The following is an 8,476-nucleotide window of genomic DNA, read 5'->3' on the forward strand; positions in this document are numbered from 1 at the left end:
GGCACAGTCTTCTACCTTAGAACACTTTTCAGACTTAAGCCTCTGCTCAACCTTGTATTAAAATTTAAATATATTTTCTTATTCCATTTTGAAATGAGAGCATTTAATTTAAGTGTGCTTGACAGTCAAAATATCCACGGGTGTGCTGCCGGTCTATAGTGCCGTACGGATCTCCGTGCCGGCACGTTCACAGGAGCTCAGTCCGTCAGTTCACCTGATGATGGCGACATGTATGATCGCCGAAATATTGTGCCCGTTGGACACTATAGACCGGCAGCACACCCGTGGATATTTTGACTATCAAATACGCCGGGAGAAACTCAAGAATCACATAAGTGTGCTTGAGTTTTTTTCTAATTTCCATAAAAATAACTCCGCAAAATACGGCGTTCCAAATGTGAAAAACTATTACAAGGTCGTCAAGTAGCTAGGAACAAATACTATACGCAAATTTGAAAGTGTTACAGTCGAAAAACTTAGTCTATTATTACTCAGCTTCACAATAATAACGTGTAACGGAAATCAAATTAAATAGAAATATATTCGGAAACCAGTTACAAGTTAAAACATTTTGAAATAGAAGCTGTTTCTAACTAGCACAGCTTTCTCAGTTCCAGACAGGGAAAATTGCTATGACGTTAAATAAACCCAGTTCATCCGTATGTATCGAGTAGACCTTCTGTTTCACGGTACAAGGTGGTGCAAAACCGACGAAGTATGGCTTTAGCCTCCACACGTTATGTAGCTAGGTGTTAAAATATGGAGAACTTAACTCACCAAGAAACCTCTATAGTTGAAGAATTAACAAAAAAAAATGGCTCTGAGCACTATGGGACTTATCCTGACGCATTAACAACATCCACCAAATAGCTGTAATATATCATACAGAACTTAAGGAAGAAGACTTCGTAATACTCGTATTTACAAGCGCAGAGAACACAACCTCATGTCTTACAAGAACAAAAACAGCAAATAATGCAAGAAACTGTATGTGGTGTACCTAATATGCATTCCTTTACGTGATTCTACAAACGATCAGTAGTTTTAAAAACCAGCCAGGAAACATCATGTGATCGCCGATACACTATCCTCCACATAAAACACTCTCACCTACTATTATAATCACAAAAGAAATATTTACAAGGAATACAGTCGACAAAAAAGCCAATGTCATCTATTTAATGTGTAACGCCGTTACGTTACATGCTCAACGCAGGTAACAGAGTAACAAAATTATTCCTTACACCATCATCATCTGATCTTGAAAATTGCCCACTACATTGTTTGTTTCACCAATGACTGCTTAGTAAGTTACGACTCCCGTATTAATTCCAAAAAATTATTCCCCTTTGTGTGACATGAGACTCATTACGAAACAAGAACGCGATGTGACTACTGTTTATGAAGTACGTGGTACTAAGCAAACATTTATAGCGCAACGAAATTTATACGTAGGCCTTTAACGTAAATTAAAGAAAGGCAAATTCTAACCAAGATCTTCCATCGTCCTAACGCAACCTATCGGTGTAAATACATTTTTCCTTGTAGGAATGATGCGTGCAATTCGAATGTAACTGCACACTGCGTGTCCTAGTACCTAACGACATGAAAATGGTTCACTGAAATACAAAGTTTCGAAGCATTCATTGATGTAGCTCAAGTCTTGAAGATCTCTGCAATACCCAATTGCCTTATGTAGATGAAAATTGTACATGAAACAAGAAAATAAGTCCGTCTGCTGAGCAGTTTATCGGAACATTAATTCTGCTGAAGGTAGTTCATTTCAAATATGTTGTAAATGCTCCGCATACTGGTATGAACAAAGAATATACGAGCACGTGTGCAAATACGATTAAAGTCTGTAGGATTGAAAATTGACTTTGGGTGGAAAATAACTGGTGACAGAGTTAAAATTAACTTATTATACGGAAAATTGACGCAGAAACTCAAACCCAACGTATACAAGTGTGCTCTAACGGAATGTGTGTGTGTGTGTGTGTGTGTGTGTGTGTGTGTGGATATGTTTGTGTACAATACTACACAAAAATCAGGAAAATAGACCCGTATGCTATTAAATTCTCTGAATTTTATTTACAGAGTGGGAAAGTAACGTGACATACGACCTATATCTCCAGCTTACTTAGTGAAATATAGATATTGATCCTCGTTTATTCAAAGACGTGATCTGAACAAAGACCTAACCTTGCTCACATAGATACACTAGTGCGTAACTGTGACATGCAGATGTTCATGAGAATCGTGTGATACCGTATTATGGCAATGCACTTGAAGCGAGCAACAATCTCACTAACAACCCAGAACGCTGCAGCTGAGAAATCTCCATTTCAGAAATATATAAGACAAATGTCGTCATCATGTAGTCGTCATCAGTCGTTAACAGCTTCAGATGGCAACCAAGAGAAGAATGTCTGCCTGTTCACAAGGCCCTATCGAACTTGAAATTCTGCGCTAAGGAACCTCGTTGGATGGTAAGGCACCGCGCTGAAAGTACATCTTAAAGAAATAATTTTTCAGTTCTCAGGAGAAGACTTCCGTAGAATGTAAAAATATGGACTATTGACTCTTTGAGTCATCCGAGCTATACGTAACTTGCGTAGGTAGTGTTATGCACCATGAGAGACGTTTATATACAGATTGTTTCTACATTATACAAAAACAGAATATAGCTAATGATGAAGATAAACCAATGTTACTTTTGGCATGTACAGCTTTATCCAGAAGTCACAAACATTGCTGTAGCCAGTTGTAATCATCGGTTTATCCGGCCTTAAGCATCGGATGTCTTGTGTTTGGTGGCCACCCTCTTTGCCTTTGTCTTCCGATCTAAAAGAGAGAGTCATGTAGCTGTTTGGAGAAAGACCTGTAGAGGACGGATGCGGAAATATTCTTCCGCATCCTTTATTTTGTTAAGAGAGTGCTGGGCATTTGTCATCATTTGCGATAGTGCTCTCCCAAATTACTGCATGAATGCGTTGTCTTTCTTCTGTCCAGTCTTGTTATGTACAATATATATCTTTAATTTACTAGTTGAAGAACATTTAATTTTTTTCAATTTTTCTGTATTTAACGTCCATATTTTACCTCTGAAAGTTTTCAGTTGCAGTGTACCATTAAAGTACATTGGAAACTTAATGCTTGTGACGTGATTAACAGTAGCACTGCATACTCAATTTACACTGCCTTTACCATAGTTGCATCGTATTATATTTCATCAAAACTATTTTTATTGTTTTCATAGAAGTATTTAAAAATTTTTAAGACCTTTGACTGAAATGACCATCATTGTCAACAGCAGCCATTCGTCACTCACTTCAAGATATGCGCGTCTTCGAGACATCTCTACACATTACTATCATCACCTTTCCACTTCCAAGTTTGTATTACATTTTTCTTCACGTCGTCAGTCCATCTTTCATCATGTCGCGTTCTGCGTACTTTGTCATCACGAGGAATCCAATATAGAACGTCCTCTGTCAATCTCCCAACATTTCAGCTTGCTATATGCAGACACTTTTCCATCCATTTCAGTTTCGTCAGGACACCCTCATGTTCTATTGTTTCTTCATCAATTTGGTTGTCTTTCTTCTGTCCAGTCCTGTTATGTGCAATATATATCTTTAATTTACTACTTGAAGAACACTTAATTTTTTTCAATTTTTCTGTATTTAACGTCCATATTTTACCTCTGAAAGTTTTCAGTTGCAGTGTACCATTAAAGTACATTGGAAACTTAATGCTGAATACCGCACTCAGTTTCTCAAATACAAGGTATTGTACCCTTATTTTTTATTGTAGGTTTGGTCAACTAGGAACCACACGCCATTGTTGGTTACTTAAGCGTTGCTCTTTTCTTTTCTTCCCGTACTCTTTATTTGTGCACCATATTCTTTCTTCTGATCACATCAGACAACTATTTTGTGCGCTCGTACGTTGGAAACCTTCCAAATTCATTATTTCTCTGTTAGTCGTTTCTTTCGACTTTTAAATTCGTTTTGTTATAAATCCTTTTTACTTCGTGGATGTATATTGTTGTTGACTTTTTTCCAGTTCATTATTTTTACTTTTTCAAACAGGAATTGTTTGTTGCAATTGTTTTTAATTACACGATGTATTCTTCCAGTTATTGGTATTCTGGGAAAGGTTTTCAAATACCACTATAAGTCACAAAATTCATTGACTACTTAACTTTATTTTTCAACATAAAAGTTTTCTGGGTATGGTACCGCGTAATATTGTATAAAACTACTGCTGAAGAAAACCAACGTTTCGGCCACGGGTGCTGCGGTCTTCTTTCGAGTCTACTGGTGCGCTCTAGCTATGCAGTGATCCTTATATTTTGTTACTACCGTTCACTGCACATGTCATTAGTCATAATTTTAAAATGATAGTTCTTTTGATTAAAATTCTTCTGGGTATTATGCTGCGTCATTGCTAAAAACTAACAACAATAATAAACTAAAACCGAATTGCAACGGCCTTCCTCAGGGCACGACTGGTATTATATGGGGATTCTATTTATTACAGACTATCGATGTCTGACGTCACTGTTGTAAAACTTTTAATTGGCCCTCTAATATGATTGGCTAGTCATGACGTAAGGGAAGATGGGAGGAAAGAGGGTATTCGTGGAAGTATATCTCGTGAACGATTGGTAGCTGTCCACCAATCAGCGTTCGGCTTCTGATCGGCAAGTTCTCCTCCTGGTGTGCGCGGAAATGTACTGACAGTTGCTCTACAGCTGTTTGTGCATATACGTCCGTGTCCCGTGTAGCTTCCGCCCCGCGACCTCTCGCGGCCCGTTGGACTGGAATGGCCGGCAGCCAGGACGCCGGGAGTTTGTAGCCATCTTCTCTGTTGATGTTGTTAGGCTGCTTAATAATTTCGATTGCCTCCCGTATTTTGCGTTCTCGTATCCACGATTCTTTCCCCAGTACTCGGGCTTCCTGGAGTATGATAGGTTGTCCACAGTCACGGTGGTGTTCCGCTATCGCCGATTTATTATGTTGGTGTAATCGTACATAGCGTTCGTGTTGTACTCGTAAGCGGGACACGGACGTATCTGCACAAACAGCTGTAGAGGAACTGTCAGTCCACGGGACATGGACGTATCTGCATAAACAGTTGTAGAGCAACAGTTAGTCCACTTCCGCGCACACCAGGAGGAAAACTTGCCAACCAGAAGGCGAACGCTGATTGGCGGACAGCTACCAATCGTTGACGACATGGACATCCACGAATATCCTCTTTCCTTCCATCTTCCCTTACGTCATGACTAGCGAATCATATTAGAGGGCCAATTAAAAGTTTTATAACAGTGACGTCAGAAATCGGTAGTCCCATGCAAAACCAGTCGTGCCCTGAGGGAGGCCGTTGCAATTCGGCCGAAACGTCGGTTTTAGTTTATTATTGTTGTTAGTTTTTATTAATGACGTGGCATAATACCCAGAGGAATTTTAATCACTATGACACCGGCCGTGGAAGCCTACGTTCTTATATGATAGTTCTTTTCATCGGTCATTTAAGGAAGAAGGAGCTGGAACTTTATTTTAATAGGTCACTGCTGTGGAGGGAGAGCGTAACCTCTGCTGCCTATTGGCTCTTGTATTATGTGCCATGAATAGTGGTCACCGGCGAATGAGAAGTTGGCTCCTGTTTACTGTTTACCAAGTTACTCGCCGGCTGTGCTCGCGCCTCGTGTTGACAGTGCGGTCTGTTGGGCTCTGATTACTGGCAACCAAGATGGGGTAAAGCCTGATTCCATCCTCTCCATTCATGTTCTTAGTGTGGTCTCTTGGACTTTGCGTTGCGTCAGAAACGGCCGCTTAGCCAACACATAGGCTTCGTTGAATTTTATTTCTTTTCCGCAATGTTGCTGATTTTGTGCCATTGCAGATTTGTTATATTGCCCTAGACGAATATAGCACTCGTGTTCCCGTATGCGCGTTGCTATTGGCCTGCCAGTGTCACCGATGTCGATGTACGCCTTTCCACACTCGCATTCCACCTTTTACACGCCTGCAGTGTTTAATGCATCAACCTTGTCCTTAGTGGAGCCTAGCACGTCCTGGATCATGCGACCACTATAGAAGAGAGGCTGCATCCCAACCCGGCGTGGGTGTTTGCGTTTTCGGTCAGTAACATTTTTCACATAAGGCAAGCGCACTGCTGGCTGTAGTTTGTCTATTTAATGCTTATCTTGCTTATTCGTATTCTTGGAAAAAGCTTTGTAGATCGACTTACGGCTACAGCCATTGGCTAGAAACGTTGTGAGTAGCCTTTTAAGTTCAAGTGTTAAGTTCTGAGCATTACTTAGGTCCTGTGCACGGACTACCAAAGAACGGATGACAGAGTTCTTCTGAGCTCAAAATGCTTCGCACAAAGTTTCTAGCCAATGGCGATAGTTATAAATCGATCCACACAGCTTTGTCGACGAATACAAGTAAGCAAGATAAGCAACAAATAGACAAACTGCACCCAGAAGTCGCTTGCCTCGAGTGAAAAATGTTACTGACCGAAAAGGCAAACACCTTCACTGCGTTAGGGTGCCGCCTGTCTTCTATAGTGATAGTGGTCGTAGGATCCAGGACGTGCTAGGCTCCACTACGGACAAGGTGGATGCATCACACACTGCGGGCGTGTACAAGGTGGAATGCGAATGCGGAGATGCATACATCGGCGAGACTGGCAGGCCAATAGCAACGCGCATTCGGGAACACGAGTACTATATTCGTCTATGACAATACATCAAATCTGCAGTGATAGAACATCAGCAACATTGCGGAAAAGAAAAATTCAGCGAAGGATGTGTGTTGGTCAAGCAGCCGGCTATGACGAGACGCAAAATCAGAGAGGCCATCGAAGGGTTTGAACACCATCTGAACATGAATGGAGAGGATGGAGTCAGGCTTGCCCCATCTTAGCTGACAGTAATCACAGCCCAAGAGACCGCACTGTCAACTTGAGGCGCGAGCACAGCCGGCGAGTAACTGCCGCCGCCTGGCCGACGTTCAGCACTTGGTAAACAGGAGCCAACTTCTCATTCGCCGGTGACCGCCATTCATGGCACATAGTACAACAGCCAATAGACAACAGAGGGTACGCTCTCCCTCCACTGGAGTAACCTATTAAAATAAAGATCCCGCTCCTTCTTCCTTAAGTGACCGATGAAAAGAAAAATCTTTTTAAAATTATGACTAATTGCATGTGCAGTGAACGGTAGTAACAAAATATAAGGATCACTGCATAGTTATAACGCACCAGTCGATGCATAAGAAGGCCGCTGCAGCCGTGGCCGAAACATTGATTTTCTACAGCAGTAGTTTTATACAATAAGATGCGATACCATCCCCAGAAAAAATTTATGTCGACTGACTCTGGCCGCGAAAGCCTACGCAGTTATATCACTGAGTTTGTTCTTGTGGCGCGGCTGTCTTCTTACGATGCGTTGAGGGAGCTCTATTTCTATGGCTGTTTTGATCTTGTTAGCCATTGTTCCCAACCGCTATGTTTAAACTCGATATCATAAATACAGTGCAGAGAAAAAGACGGCGGTTAAAACAAAACTGATTTAGATTTGACTATCGATATATTGTCAGTCACCTGCAGTGTCCTCAGCACGTTTTACTGTCACATCAGTGATGTTGGTTGTCGAAATATGTTACAGAATGAGCGACTGTGACAATTTTATAATAAAAACGAGGGTATAAATAATTTATTTTTCCGAATTACAAAGACGTTGCTGGGACTTGGACTCAAATGTAATTTTAATGTAACGTATTTTCTACACTGAGATTTCTAAATTGAACTTGATGAAGATATCCGAATTCTCAGTCAACTCTGTGACTGAATTTAAGATCTCGTTTTTCGACTTTTGGCTATGGATATACATTTCCACCACACCAATTTGTCAGTTTTCCAGCTCTTTTGTAAATAATGCAGAAGACCACCGCCTATTGCAACACTGTATCCTGATTTGTATGTTCGCTATAGCTGACGTATTACCTATATCAAGTCTGAAATACACGGGTCTAAAAAGTTCTTCCCGTTTGACCGATGTAACACTTGTCACAGTCAGTGCATGTGACTTTATAAATTTCTGATATGTTCAGTTTATCTATTGATTGTGAGATTTAATGGTTCAGTTTCTTTCTTAAGTTATTATTGGTGGCAGAAGAAATCCCGACATCTGCTGTTTTAAAAACAGGTTGGCTATTTTGTCCGATATGGTACAGTTACACAAGTGGGTTTTTGTGTGTAGTAGGAAATGGATGTATCACTATGGTTGCTTTTGCTTTGTATCATGCGTCGTGAAGGTGTATCCATTTCGCGATCATGACAGCTGTTATTACGAGCAATATACACTGATCAGCCAGAACATTATGACCACCCTACCTAATAGCCGTACGTCCTACCTTGACAGGAATAACAGCGGGGACGCATCTTAGCATGGAAGTAA

Source organism: Schistocerca americana, chromosome 7, assembly GCF_021461395.2.
Source record: "Schistocerca americana isolate TAMUIC-IGC-003095 chromosome 7, iqSchAmer2.1, whole genome shotgun sequence".
Lineage (NCBI taxonomy): Eukaryota > Metazoa > Arthropoda > Insecta > Orthoptera > Acrididae > Schistocerca > Schistocerca americana.